A 14,592-nucleotide genomic window follows, 5' to 3' on the forward strand; every position below is an offset into this window, starting at 1 on the left:
TGCGCTCTTCGGGCGCTCCAAGCCTGCGAAGTGAGCTCGCTCGTTGCATTTAAACGGTCGGATGATTCCTCACCCCGAGCCAGATTAGCTGCTTAATTAGAGTTAACTAAACTGTTCTTTCTTGAGGAAAAAGAATATTGTTCCTTTTGTGAACTGCTGTAGGAAACGATGGGGGCCAAATTGTTTTTCGTATACCAATAAGTGTACCGATGTATTTCGGGTTAATTCGTGCTCAAGTTGCCCGAAGTTGCCTCAGGAGAACCACTAGACATTGCTGTCTGCTGGTTTCCGTAGGAATTCACGTCGACAATTTCGTTTGACGGCAGTGGGTAATTTCGTTTCCGCATACCGTGGTCGCCACACATTGCGCTCGCTAAAGGTGTTGGCATTTTTAACGTTTATTCAGCACCTGAAACAGAACAAGAAGACTTCTTTAGGAAAATAATCAACAAAACTTTTTTGAATTGTTTTACATGGTCCTACAAACCGCAGGTTCCTATGTAAGATAGTGTGTTTGTATTTCACTTTGAAATCGGGGAGGTTTCATGTGGACACGCTGCACTACTGAACGCGAAATTCCCTTCAGTGCAACGCAGTCTTGGAGAAAAAAAAAGAAAGGTTAGGTTCTCAAGTTTACAAAATACCCGAGGAGCTCGTTCTCTGTGAGTGTATCGTGTGGTTATATTCGTTCGAAGAAGTTTCGCCCGAAAGGCGAAGCACTGATTGCGATAGCAAATTAGTACACAGCTACTATACGAGGTAAGGATAGTAGTTTTATCGGCTGCATAAACTGGTAAACATTCGCTTACCAAATAAATTAACAATGATATAATGTATTAGCGCGACTGAACGAGGATGTAGAAAGAACACACAGCTGAGACAGCGCTGTCTGTTTCTTTCTGCGTCCTCATTCAATCATGCTTACACATCCCGGATTCAAACCAACTAGCCCGCCAAGGTGTTTCGACTATAAATAAACAAGCCCGGTGTCACGTGCACACAGTTAAACATGAGCACACCTCGCTACAGAAAGTCGCAGTCAGAATGCTGGAGTGACGAATCGCGGCAGCATCAGCTGTCAAATTGACCTTCGGGCATCTCCCGCTTCAGCGCGAACGAAACGGCGAAAGCACAGCGCATACGAAGCTACCGGCGCTACGCGCACTTAGGCCACGCCGCAGATATGGCGCCCGCACGGCCGCGCAGCAGCAGCCGCCAGAGAAGAACGCCTCCCCCCCCCCCCCCCCCTTCGCTACACCCATAGAGTTTCTCACTACATTACCTAGAGGGAAATCTGGCGCTGCTGCGCTGTGGTATGCATGGGAATGCCGGTATATTGTGGATTCGGTTTGGCATCGTTCTCGTAGAGACAGGGCACCTTGAAGACGCGCTTGGCAAGTACCGATCCGTCTGTCACAATGATTCATTTTCTACTAGAACAGCACGTGAAAAGCTGTTTTAGCTTTATTATTACGCGAAAACATGTTTTGTATAACTATGAGAACTTGTTATTGTGTGTACGACTACATGTTACGTAAAAAGTATCAGCGGGCCGCTAAAGTTGGAGGACAGACAAGGTTCGCGCTCGCTTTGAAACAGTTGGTCGTCTGTTCTGGCTTTTCTTCGCTTGGTCATGCATCGTGGGTGAGTAAAGATGTAATATGCGTGAATGGAAACATTTTATGAAGATTTTACTTTGAGAACGCGTTATTTGCGTAGCCATATCCACGTTTTAGACGAAGCCTCTTACAACACCAGCCAACACGAGCCTCGCAGACACATCCCGTCATTCCCATGACGGCACGGTTATAGTGCCTAGAATATACTGGCTAGTGTACCGTGCACCACCTCTTTTCAATGGACGAGCGTGGCGCCGCCTGCAATGAATGCCCACGATGGCCGGCAGAGGTCGCTGCCACACGGGTGGGTGCAGACTGCGCGTGTCGTCTGCTTCGCATATCAGTTTCGCAGTTGTTGCGTCGGTTTCTGTGTTTGCGTTTTCAGTGTTATTACAGCGTTGCGTGTTTGTGCTTGGTGTTATCAAAGAGTGAGTGCGTGGCTGTTATGTTCGTGTGCCTGTCCTTGCGAGAACTATGCGGCGGCAATGAAAAAATGCCGAAGCTGAGAGAGTGCAAGGAGAGGACCTGCTTTGTGCCGTTGTGTGGAAGCGCTTACCGCTCGAACAAAGGGCGTGTATCCTTGTTCACTCTACCATCTGATACGAAGCGGCAGCAGAATGGGCAAGAATGACCAGGAGAACGGACAGAAGGCCGGCACCAACTGCTGCGGTTTGTGAAAAACAGTTCGAAAACAGCTTAGTCGAGCGCGCGTTCTCTATCACCGTGAATGACGTTGTCCACGAGATACCCCGCGATAAAATACGCCCACAGTGGAAGTATTCTTCCATCGTGACCACGCCTGAAACCCTAAGCTATACCCACGATATTTCCTGAGTTTGCTAAGCATTCAGCTTACTTTTCCTGAGTACCAGCGGGAAAAAAAAGAAGAAAAAACGAGCAGTAGTGCTTTGATCTACTATACTGCAGGTTATGTTGCACGATAGATTACTGGCCAAAATTCTTGACCACATTGTGCAGGCTTCCTTTGCGTAAGTAAAGCTGAAGCTAGTACAGACGCTGCTTCATTATTGCACTTCCCATTTTGACAATGGAGGCCTTATTGCTTGTCTGTCTTAGCCAGACGTCAACCGCTGTGAAGGCCGGGGAAGATGCTTTTACTGTGTTCTTCAGCAAAAGCAAGTTACATGTAGCGAGTATAGCTGATTTTTCAGGTCAGCTGCAGACAGCTGGCCTTTCCTCAACCGGGGTGCCCAGAGCATGAAAAACCAGCTTTTGACAGCAGTTGCAAAGTTCTTTGTTTTCTTGAGGTTTCGTTTTTTTTTTTGTAAAAGGCATCAACAAAGAGAGGGAAGCGCAAAGGCAACGGCAGAAGCTCCTGAAACTGCGTCACTGCGCGATCTATTCATGTATGTGTGCATTATCTCATCTAGGGCTGTCTTATATGCCTGCGATTGACTGTTGTTACGCATGAATAAAATCTTTGTTACGCTTAAATGAAATATCTGTTTCCGATTTTTGTTCACGTATATATCAGACATAAAAATAAATCTGCACGTATTTACCAGGTATTAAAAAAATGTATATTACACGGAACACCACGTGCAGTCCATTTTACAGGCATTTTTTTTTTTTTGCTTGTTATCCTATCCTCGGGGCCCAATGGGAATTATGAGGAGATGGGTACATGGTTTACAAGCCATCAAAAACATTCAAACCTATGAGGACAACAGTAAGTAAGTAGGCAGAAATAGCAGCAAATAAAATAAAAAACACAGAAATTCAAGTAATGAATATCCACCCGAACGTAGCAACTGCTACAAAGGAAACCCATACGGGTTCCTCGAAAGAAACGCTTCATAGTTGAAGAAAAATTCGTCCTGGTCCGGGACTCGAACCCGGGACCACCGCCTTTCCGGTGCAGCCGCTCTACCATCTGAGCTAACCAAGCGGCTAGCAGATGGCAGGGCGAAGTCGAATTTGTCGACAACACGAAGCAAATGCAAGTGTTTGACGTAGTAGTTCCTTTGTAGCAGTTGCTACGTTCGGGTGGATGTCTGATTTTCCCTTTATTCATTACTTCTCTCCACCTTGCGGGTTTCCGCAGAACTACTACGTCAGAAATTCGATTCAAAAGATGATCGGTTACAGCGGTTTTGAATGGTTATGCATTAATATAACATCAATAGAACAGTAACGTAACCTTAGAATTCCTTTACTTTATTAGAATGAAAAATGTAACCTGAAACGTACCCTTAAAAAATTACGCTGCCATCATCGCTAGAATAAAAAAACAAGTACGTGTCCTTAGCTATCGCCGAAGATATACACGTACGAAGGCGAACGCCTTGTAAAGATTACTCTAATTCACTCTAATCCTTAATTAATTCACATTAATCCTTCTAATTCAGCCTTATCCCCTTAATCCAATCACTATAATGAATAATTAAATTTGCTAATCATTTTCCTATACACGGCTGGACATGCTTTGGTTCGTTTCTGGCCTTCCTTGGATCATGTGATATGTTCTGTACCTCGCAACACGGCCTTGGAACATGGAGATCAAGGCATTTGCCTTAGAATTAAATTACGTTTTCTCTTCGCCAGCGTAGAAACACATCAGGTCCCCCCTCGAAGCCCGCCTGAGCTAGCACATGCTTTTCACGCAAGCGACAAGCGCTAGAGAAGCCTGCTGTAATCGAAACAAACCCTGATTTATAAATCAGCTACCCACATTTGAACTGTGCTGCTGCTACAGCTTAATAAAAACAAAAAGCGCAGCAGCCCGCTTGCCGATGCTGTGGAAACACGGCGGGCTACGAAGACCGGATGGTGCCGCGGCACCCACCTGCACTGCAGCGCCCCTAGTGGCAGCCGCCGGCATTCATTGCATTTGGTGCCACCCGAGAGGCCGCGGACGGCACACTAGCCAGTATATTCTAGGCACTATAGCACGGTGCTCCCTTAAGAAACTCCCATAGACGGTGGCGCCAGATTACCCTCTAGGTGTTATAGTGAGAAACTCTATGGCTACACCTCACCTCACCCCAACCCCGTGCCTCCCGCGCGACAGGAGAGGGCGCGCTTCTGGCCCGCCTTGCTAGGTGGCGCGCGCCGCCGCCGCCGGATTCAAAGGGTTGAGCCTCAATCATCCATCCATCCATTCCTGGCTCGCGCACGCGAGATTGAGCCGCGTTCGCCCGCTCACCCTCGTACGCGTTCACTCGCACGTACGCACGGAGGAAGGAAACTGGGGAACGGCCCTGACGTCACTCTTTGTGAAGCTAAAGTGAAGCCGGAAGTTGGCGTTGCTCATGGCGTTGCTCCGCCTATCTGTCCAGCTCTCCTCTCTTGTTTACATTTATCGCGAAACCACGCCGCGCTGCGCGCAACCGTGCTGCTCGGACCCGCGCGCTCCGCAGCGATACTAGAGAGGCTAGAATACTAAACAATCGTTAGCACGTTAACATGATTCCGCCAAAGAGGGCAATATTTCCCGCGGATATCCCTTCGTCCGTTGCCATTGCCGTGGGGCGGTACATTGCGTACAGCGTTGCATGCGCGTTCATTTCACGAACTTTAGTTCCTCGTGTCCCACCTGGCCACAGCAAAATCAGGGAGAGCACGGTCCAGCTAACGCAGCGCAACAAAACACGGAGACCAACGCGAACCAGCCCGCATAGCGCCTTTGCCACGGTACGAAACCTACGGAGCAACACGTGTGAACGCACAGAACCAAAACAAAGCCGCCATCGTGGCACGACAGGCGCCACGGCAAAGAAATAAAAAAATCAGCAAAAACGTCATTTCCTTTTCTCCTAGCGCGCGGAGGAGATAGGGCCTCTCCGCAGTTTTCCTTCCTCCATGCGCGTACAGCACGCGGCGACCATGTTGTCGCCCTCGGACTTCATACGACACCTCACGGCGACGGCAGAAATGTGCCTGGAGTGTCCATATAATGGCTATCGCAATATTAAAAAGAATGTTATGTTGTATTTACTGAAATGTGTAATTTGTCCGAAAGCGGGGAATGAGCCATGTTCCTTTTTTTTTTTTTACGCGTGCACAATTTACTGCCATGTTCTGGTAGCTTTGACATCAAACGTTGGAATCGCAGAAGTTTGCCTGTGGAAAAATAAAAAGTCCCCACTATGCGAAAATGGTATAAGTGCTGTGCTTACAGAATGTGTCTCGTGTGGGAGTCATGTAATCGAGGTTATTAATGTGACGAATTATTATTTTTTTCTGTAAAGTGATAATTTTCAAAAAAGCTTTGTTCTTGTGGTAGTCAGTCACCCATGCAAGGCTACAATAATTTAAGTGCAAGACAATAATTATGTTCGTGGTAGATTTGTCGTTTAACTTGGGGTGGAATAATAAGATATCTGGACATCGTGTCTGGTTCCAGTAGGCGCAGGCAGTTTTTTGCAAAGGTTATCTGCTTGTGTGTTCCAAGTGTGCTGGAAGTGTGGCACCTATAGTACTTTGTTGTTCGCCAACGTTGATTGTTTGCCCACTGTCTGTTAGCACAACAAGTTTGTTTTTGGCACTGGCTTGTTCCATTTCTTTCTTAAAAATCGGGCAATAATTGTGCCAAGTGCTACACTGAACGACGTAGACTCCAAAATGCGATCTTTCTGCGAAATTGACTTTAAGCGAAATGTGCATGGCCCTGTATATAGGCGTGGTATAAATACGATAGTTGGCTTAGATATTTTCCATCCAAACAGTTCACACCAGAGAACGTTCAGCATGTATATGCTGCTATTCCATTTCGTGCGTTGCGTTACTGTTTACGCTCGTAAACCCTGCCTTAATCCTTTTCGTAACATTTTCCTTGTGTATTACAAGTACGATGGTTTGGGATCTCAACTTCTGCTTATCCGTGTGCCCGCTCCTGCCATGGCTCTTTTCCGAGATAGTATATGTAAACAAAAAATATAAATAAATGATTCCTCTGAAACGTAGCAGCACTTCACTTGTGTCCAACTCATTCGCCCTTTTTTTTCTTTTTTTTTCTTCGCTGCAGGTTGCCAACCCGCGCGCCGCTCACGTGCGTGGTTCGACGGTGCCACGTGACCGCAGCCAGTGGAGGTGAGTACGCGGTGAGCGAAGTTCCGCTCCGCAGTGCTTGCGTGCCCGACAGAACACTTCTCGGGAACCTTTAAGCCGCTCAAGTTGCGTGAAATTGAAGCCGCTCCTTTCTGGTGTATTCGAAAGCTATAGAGCTGGTTGTGCGTCGTGGGGAGACTGCTCGAGGACAGACACCTTTAAAACAACCGGGATTATTCTCATTATTTTAACTTTCTTTTCCGCGAGGGGACCGTGTATGAACGGGTAGGTGGTTTTATGTCTAAGCGCGTGTATCGGTCCTTCATTAACTGAAGTATTCACGTATTGGTCGTAACTTTAATTATCAAGGGGTGACGTAATCACAACCATAACAACCAACTGAGTTAACGAGAGCAGCAGTATACTGGATGCTTCCTCAGGCGACTAGTAACAAACATTCGATTTCATCTCTGCACACAATGCCTCTCATAGAAAGGCACGAGAAAAGGTGAAACGTGGCGCATCTTCGATGGTGAATCCTGGGTGGCATATGTATTTCCGCGGTCCCGGAATAACCGCCAGAAATTGGTACCCACGAAAACTGTACTTCTCTTGAGCTCCTACCGGGCCCGACGATAAGCGTTTACAGCAAAGCTCGCAGCTGGGATAGTTGGTTGCGCTGCCTAACGACTGCGCACGAGATGCAGTGAGAACGTCCCTCCTGACTGTAGATTATATAGCTGGATTGTATTTGGGGGGGGGGGGGGGGGGGGGGGGGCTTACGTTCCAAAGGCTTAAAGGGACGACGAAAGAGAAGGAAAAAAATTCAGCTGTATTAGTACGTTCTAGAATACCAGGAAATCCGCCCGTGAGAAGAGGCATAGTAACTAGCCAATAAACAAAAGAAAAAAAAAAGAGAAAGAAAGCAGAAGCGAAGTACAGGTGGCCGCTGTTGGGACTTGGGTTGCGTGGCCGGTGTGATCTCAAGTTGGTGTCGTGCCGGGGCAGTTATCAGGACAAGTTAAGGCATAGAAGAACTTTATACAGGTACTACTCCTACCACCGACCGGCGTCGGCGGTCGCAGCGTTATTGCCTGCAGGGTCGACGTCGCAACAGCGTTCCAAAACTGCAGGTTTGGCGGTGAAGCATCCTTGGTCTAAAAAGACCGTCAGGCACAACAGCACTCCCGCCACCAAACATTGCATCAGCAGAAGGCGCTGACCAGCGTGGCTCCGCTGAATTGATGTGACTGGTCAGCGGGCTCATCCGTGGTTCTGGAGGCGAAGCTCTCGGGAGCACAGCCTTCTTTCGTGGCATTCCCCGCGAACACGCAGCAGGCACGGCTTCGAGACTCGTGCAGATAAGACGAACTCGACAGGGCAACCATTGTCTAACCACGCACAACGCTGCAAGTGCCCTCTGCACACCTGTCGAACTGCCAGACCTCACTCAAACGAATCAGACCTTACAACTACAGTTCACGCGAGAAGTCCAAGATCCTGGCCTCGATTTCAGGTGTTGTTAAGACAATGGCTTCTGAAGCGTACCAGAATTGCAGTTACGAGTAATGGTACGATAGCTGCGTAGGCAGGTGAAGTAAACGACGTTTCACATATGGTCAATTGTTATGTATATATATGCCTCCTGTGCAATCGCTGTTTGCCTTGTAAAGGAGGCTGCGCGCTCTAGTCAAGTCGCTTGCCCAAAGCGACTTTTACCCGCAGTCTCCTCCATCACTGATGGAAATAAAGAAGTTATTACTATTATTATTATTATTTGTGACGTCACACGGACGTGCCGGCGCTGGTGTTTCCGCGGGAAATTAGGAAAATGAAACGTCGACTTTCTTTCTCTTCTTTCTGGTAACCAACTAATTATTGCGAAAGTGAAGATCGTTGTTTTAAAACGATATATAATTCGTGTCCCTCTTTAGTGTCCATGCGAGACTCAGTTCTATTGTGGACGGAGCCCTTTCTAAGCTAGCGCCATGTCACGCAGTGCCGCCCTGAACGGGTAGATATGGCGGTACGGGAATTTGGGACGCGGGCACGCGGACGTGTCGCCGAGGCCCTCTGGCGGATACGCAGGCCGCTTGCGTCGGCCATTTCTACATTTCCCTCCGTTGACCTGCTTCAGTGCGCGCGACGGGGGGCGAGAGGCTCGGTGGAGCAACGTCCCTCGCTGCCCTTGACCGTGGCCGTCGAGAGTGGCGACGCCGCGTTTTTACGTTCGGTGCGCGCCATGGCAGTGCGCTTAGAAGTCAACCAACTGACGTTTTGTTTGCGATAAAGCGGATGCAAGCCGGCTGCTCTGTCATCTCGCCTGGCTCGTGTATGGCGGCGGTGCGCAAGCGCGACGCGCGCTTTGGGCGTCGAGCCGCGGACACCGCCGATGGCGCGTGCTCGAGTAGTGGTAGAAACGTTTATTTCGAAGGGAAAGGAGTGGTTGTCGAAGACTTGGGCGGCGGATGGAGAACTCATTTCAGAGCCCCTGTGCTGCTGTACGAGGCTGCGCTGGGTTGTCAGGTCCGAGCTGGACAGAGAGGCCTCCCACTGCTCCTTCGTTTGAAGTGTTCGTAAGGGTATGGGTTTGTCCCCCGTGCACCCCCGCGTAACATGGAAGGCGGCGGGGTGACCGTCGCACCATGGGCAGGGAGGTCTGTAGCGTTCTGGCCCGTGCTCGATGCTTTTAACCCCGCGGAGTTCCTTCGTATGCAATAAAGTTTATTCTCTCTCTGCATCGGGCGGCGAGGTGTTTGCCCGAATACGCGCAAGGCCAGCGCATCCACGTTGCTGCACGCACCTACAAAGTTGCGCTGCTGCTGTGCACGCATGCGGGCGCTCGCTCGCCGACTTTTCGAGAGCGCGCGATGGGCAGCGGTGCAAGAGACGCCAACGTTGGTATGCCCGATCACGTGGCACGTTTGCACTCGTGATTGACGCGGGACGCAGCTTGTCTCCGTGTGTACGACTGCGAAGCTTGTCTATCTGAGAACCTCGTACGGATTTCCCGTGTCGCTTCGGGTACCCGCGTTTCGTACATCTCGCGTTTTTACGAGCATACTACGTATGTATACTCACCAGACAAGAGAGCTTCTCAGTTGTGTGTAACGACCCTCCGAGGCAGTCGCTTTACAACGTGATCTAACCAGGAGCAACGCAGTGTGCAAGTGCTCGCGTTCCAGCGCAGACCTGCCAGGAGCTATCCTTTTGCAGCCTTTCGCTACACCGACGTCGGATGGGCGGCAGTTCTTTTTCCATTCACGAAACTTTCTCCGTGTCGCGGATTTCCTCAGAACTGAGTACAGGGTGAAATTCTGGGAGCTGCAGTTTAAAAAGCGAGCAGTAAAGCGTACGGAGTAAAGTGCAGAAAATTAAGGATACCTATGCAGCTAGAAAGCGGATTAATGAAGCTTGCGTTTGGGATGCAGGATGTACACTGCTTTGCGTTGTGTTCGGAGTCAAACTAACGGGTCCGTGGATTTTGGACGCCCCGAGACGGGCCTTTTGTCACTCTATGCAGAATTAAAAGGAAAAAAAAAAGGCGCGTACTGGAAATAGGTGTCAATGGCCCGGCTAGAAACAGTTGTGTTTTGTCCATTGCCGCCTGTTTAACGCAAAACAAACGCGAACAGCTTCGTTACGAGTACTTCGACGCGAGTTCGTTTGCCGATGAGCGTAGCTAGGGCTTAGCATATATATATATATATCTATATACATATGCGCCTGTGTCGTTTCCGTTGACGTATACACACATCGCTGTATACGTGAGCTCGTACCTACTGCTTTTATTTTTTATTTATTTTTTTTTAGCTGTCGAACGTTACTGAACTGTTGTGAACTGTCGAACGTTACTTACATCCCGCGAGTGTTCCGTCAAACTTCGTACAACATCCGCTAAAAACAGAAAAAAAAAGACACTTGATCTTTATAGAGACGTTCTCCTGTTTTGTGTGGCGTGAACCTATACGCAAGCGCAACATTTTTCAACGTCCGTGAGCTATATACAGGATGTTTCAGCTAACTTTACCAGATTTTAAAAGTATGCCGATGCACTCTAAGACGACGCGACCAAATGCTGCTCACTTTTGTATGCATAGTGTGTCATGTTAATTTTGTTGTTTTGCTTAGTGAGATAATTGGGCAAGATTAATTAACCAACTTCTGAAGCAACGAAGTTAGTAAAAAAATACATGCCAGTCAATTAAGCTTGGAGATGTTTCTCGGTATTAGAACGGCCGAAATAGAAATAGTACCTTGAAATCCCCGACATGGCATTGCGCCTTAATTGGGCGGTGAGTAAAAGGAAAGGTAGGCTAAGCTTTATTTCCTCGGTCGCCACCAAGCAATTTTCGTCATATAAGCACAGATGAAGTGTTGAAACTACACTTGAGCAATGTATATACGGCTGCCCCACAGCGTTCTCTCAACAGGAAGGTACTGAGAGTTAAAAAAAATAATAATTCTTTGGTTTCACGTGCCAAAATCGCGATATGATTATAAGTATCGGGGGACTTCAGCTTAACTTTGAACACCTGGGGTTCTTTCACCTGCACCCAGCGCACGGGAGACGCGTGTTTTTCGCCCCCATCGAAATGCGGCCGCCGCGGCCGGTATTCGTTGCCGCAAGCTCGGGCTTAACAGCGCGACACCAAGGCCAGTACACGCCACCACGGCGGGGGTCGTGAGAGTTTGAGCGGTGCGCGGAAAAACGGAAGCGTGCACTCACCGCGACAGGCGCTGAGAAAAGGCGCTTCTCCGTTGATAAAAACCGCGTAACCGTGATCTGCGATGTTATCTCCGCTCACATCGATTATCAGCTCGCCCGCTTTTCCATTCTTTTGATTACTAATCAGGCATGCGTGCACTGTCGGGGTACACCCGAAGACACAGTCGGCCCCCACGACACGCAAGGCGCAAGCCGTGCGAAGCGTCGGGCTCGAAGTCGGGGAACTAGCGAGGCCTCGGGTAGCGCCGAAGTACAGTCAGTCGCAAAAGTTTTCGGACTACGGGATCTCGGAAAACGATCAATTTCCGAGCAGCCTGTAACGGCAGTCAGTAAAACAACCGAATATCACGACGTTGTTCACGCGTACAGCAGAGGCTGTGAATGCGAATGCTGCGTTCTGAGGCTGCGCAGATATTCACCTTTTTCTCAGATCTCGTGTCTCTTAAAACTTTGTAGTTGACTGCATAGTTGCCAAGGGTAACACACTTCAGCGCATAGTTATCCAGCCAACTCGCACGATCGCGTGGAAGAAAGTCTGGCGGAGCGCACGGGCTTCGTACAATGAAATGAGCGGGGGGGGGGGGGGGGGGGAAGAGAGCATATTTTGTAACCACAGTTACCTTTGCGTTTGGCCACAGCAGTTGCTGCCGTGCAGTATACGGTACTCGATCAGAGTTAATCGACATCGCAACCAATTTTCCGTCGTTCGATTTCTCCGCGCTGTCGGCGTTTCTTATGCGCATCCTCTGCACGCTGCTTTCATCAGTCCCGCGCAGCTTCGTCTGACGTCTTGTGTGTAATCTTCCCCGGCATCGTCCGCCCGACTTTTTACGGACAGGCACTTTTCTCTTCCCTTGCCACCGCAGTGAAGCGCCAACGGTTTCTTGCCGATGTACGTACATAGCCCTCGACATGCCTCGTTACGTGGCCAAGTCTTCCCTCTTGAAGCTAATTCGCTGCTGTGTCCACGGCTTTTTAAGTTTCCTCAGGTTTAGGGGTTCCCAACATTGTTGTGTCCCTGTGGTTTGCTATACTGATCCGCGATCCTCTTTATACTGAAGGTAACCCTGCCAGTCGGCGTTTCAGCACTTTCTACCGACGCATGCCCGCAGGAACTGCAGTTTCATCGGGGTCCACCGTTGAAAAGAACAGTCAATGTTCAGCCCATATGTTATCACTGAAACGTGGCACAAAGAGCCACAAAATAAGTTAGGTATATATGTCGAAATAAGTTGGGTGTATATGTACAGTCAGTCAGAAAAGCAACGAGGCAAGGCTTCCACGATATATATACACTTCCGCTTTGTTAAACCGTGGGGAGGCATGGACATTGTAATGTATAGCCTTTGTAGCCCACAGAAAAAAAAAAAAAAAAACTTCTACAGATTGAGGCTTTGAATTCGAGAGTGCGTGCCCAGGCAATTCGGCTTTAAGCGCAAATCCCATGTCCCGCAAACAGCTGTAGCCGACTGTATGTCCACTTGATTACATCAGCCGCCGCTCTATGATGAAAGCGAAGAAAAAATAATCGGTTATATTCGTTTTCTTAGTGGTTAGCTTAGTGGACTGTGGGCTGTGCCTAGCCGTTTCTACGGCGTTGATTCGGAGCGTCCGCCACCGTTTCAAATACTATAGGGCGTATAGTGCCAAACCTTGGCAGATCCTCACAGCTCACCCCGTAGCTTCAAGTTTTGTCGAGTCAGCTAAGAGCCTTCGTATTCGAATTCCTACGCGAACAGCTCCGTGATCAGGTGCATGGGGCATACCTGTTTCTCGGGTAAGATGAAGCAGTCCTACTATATAGACGAGGACAAAAAAGTGAACACGTATCACGGTACAGCCGCTGACTTGACAAAGACTCGTCAACTTGACAACTGTATCCTATTCATCGAACGCCTGCCGTCTCATGATCAAGCGTGCGTATACGGAACTACAAACAGTACCAATTATGGTCTCCTAGAAAGGCTGTTTCATTGCCTGACAAAGGCTATGTCTAGTGTACTGGCGCAGTTGTCGCCAGTCTTTTTTTTTATTTTTAGAGCGCCTGCATGATTTTTCTTCCTAGTTTGGTTTGGTTTACCCTGCTCAATATATATATATGAGCTTACCGAAGTCGAACCATCGGGCAAGCGCGCGTGCCTGCGCTCTGAAATAGTGGAAACGCCCACAAGCGTGACATCTTGGCGGGCACACGAGAGCGCTTACGAGAATGTCTCGTAGCTAGTGCGTTGCATTATTAAATTCGGTGTGTCCTGACTTTAGACATCCTGGTTTGGACGTGGGATAGACGTAAAGCGAGCTTTCTACCGGACGTATTTAAAACCGCCGAGTGACAGGATCCGGCCGTTTGTTGTCCGTGTGGTTACCGCGGCGATAGGCGAGGCTCGAGATTGTTGGATGCGAAGTGCGGTGCACTGTCTCCGAAAAAAAAAAAAAAATGCAACGCTAGAGTTTTCAAGAATGTATACGCGCAGCATGGCGAGGGAGATGGCGCAGCTCGCTGTGGCGGATAGGGGAATTCCCCCGCGAAGGCTTTCTGCCCGGTGTGTACTGACGCGCGCTGTGTACAGATCTCGGTCGGGAACGAGCAAAACAAGTGAACACGTGGCGGTCACCTGTCGCCGCCACGGCTGACGTCATAGCAGTTTGCGTGGCGGCTCGTTGCGCACCGATTGAAATTCAGAAAAGCGGCGTCGCTGTGCCTTTCCTCCCTCGCTCGCTGTTGAGCAGAAGGCCCGTCCAAGGTCCCCCCTCGCTTATTTATCGCTTTGTTTTTCGCCGAGCACGTCTCTGGCGTTGTCGACCCGCCGGCTACGCGAGAGGATCACCCCCGAATCTGTGATTGCGAATGCCGCCGGAGAGGAATGTGCTCGATTTGCAGAGCCAGTGACGCAAGGCGTTCGCTTTTCTTTTTCTCTCTTATTATTCTTTTGTCCATTGGAGGCGGACGGCTACAAGTGTGCGCCCAGCAAGGGGCGTACTTGAAGACACAATAATTTGCGAAACCCCATCCCCGGCGCGGGTTCTCATTCGCCGGAGCCCTTCTGCGTGCAAGCTCGTTATCACCTTCGCGGGCAAACCGCGGTGCTTGAAAAATCAATGACCACGCGTTGAGTTGCCGCTCCGCCGGTGTAGTCCTTCGACTGAATACCTCGAGTGTGCCACACAGCGTTCTTTTTTTTTCTGTTTTCACTTGAACGTATAGTGGACCGAACGGGCATATCAGTTCCAAAA

General features: G+C 49.2%; 1 protein-coding gene across 4 annotated transcripts in view; it reads left to right on the forward strand.

Annotated features, from left to right (window-relative positions):
* LOC135915126 (B-cell lymphoma/leukemia 11B-like) overlaps positions 1–14,592 on the forward strand; it is a 190,347-nt gene that overhangs the window by 90,781 nt on the left and 84,974 nt on the right. For all 4 annotated transcript variants that reach the window (XM_065448120.2, XM_065448121.2, XM_065448123.2 and 1 more), the window contains exon 2: positions 6,607–6,671. The gene's annotated coding sequence lies outside the window, so the exon portion shown is untranslated. The remainder of the gene's footprint in view (positions 1–6,606; positions 6,672–14,592) is intronic.

This window comes from Dermacentor albipictus, chromosome 4 (assembly GCF_038994185.2).
Source record: "Dermacentor albipictus isolate Rhodes 1998 colony chromosome 4, USDA_Dalb.pri_finalv2, whole genome shotgun sequence".
NCBI classification, from domain to species: domain Eukaryota; kingdom Metazoa; phylum Arthropoda; class Arachnida; order Ixodida; family Ixodidae; genus Dermacentor; species Dermacentor albipictus.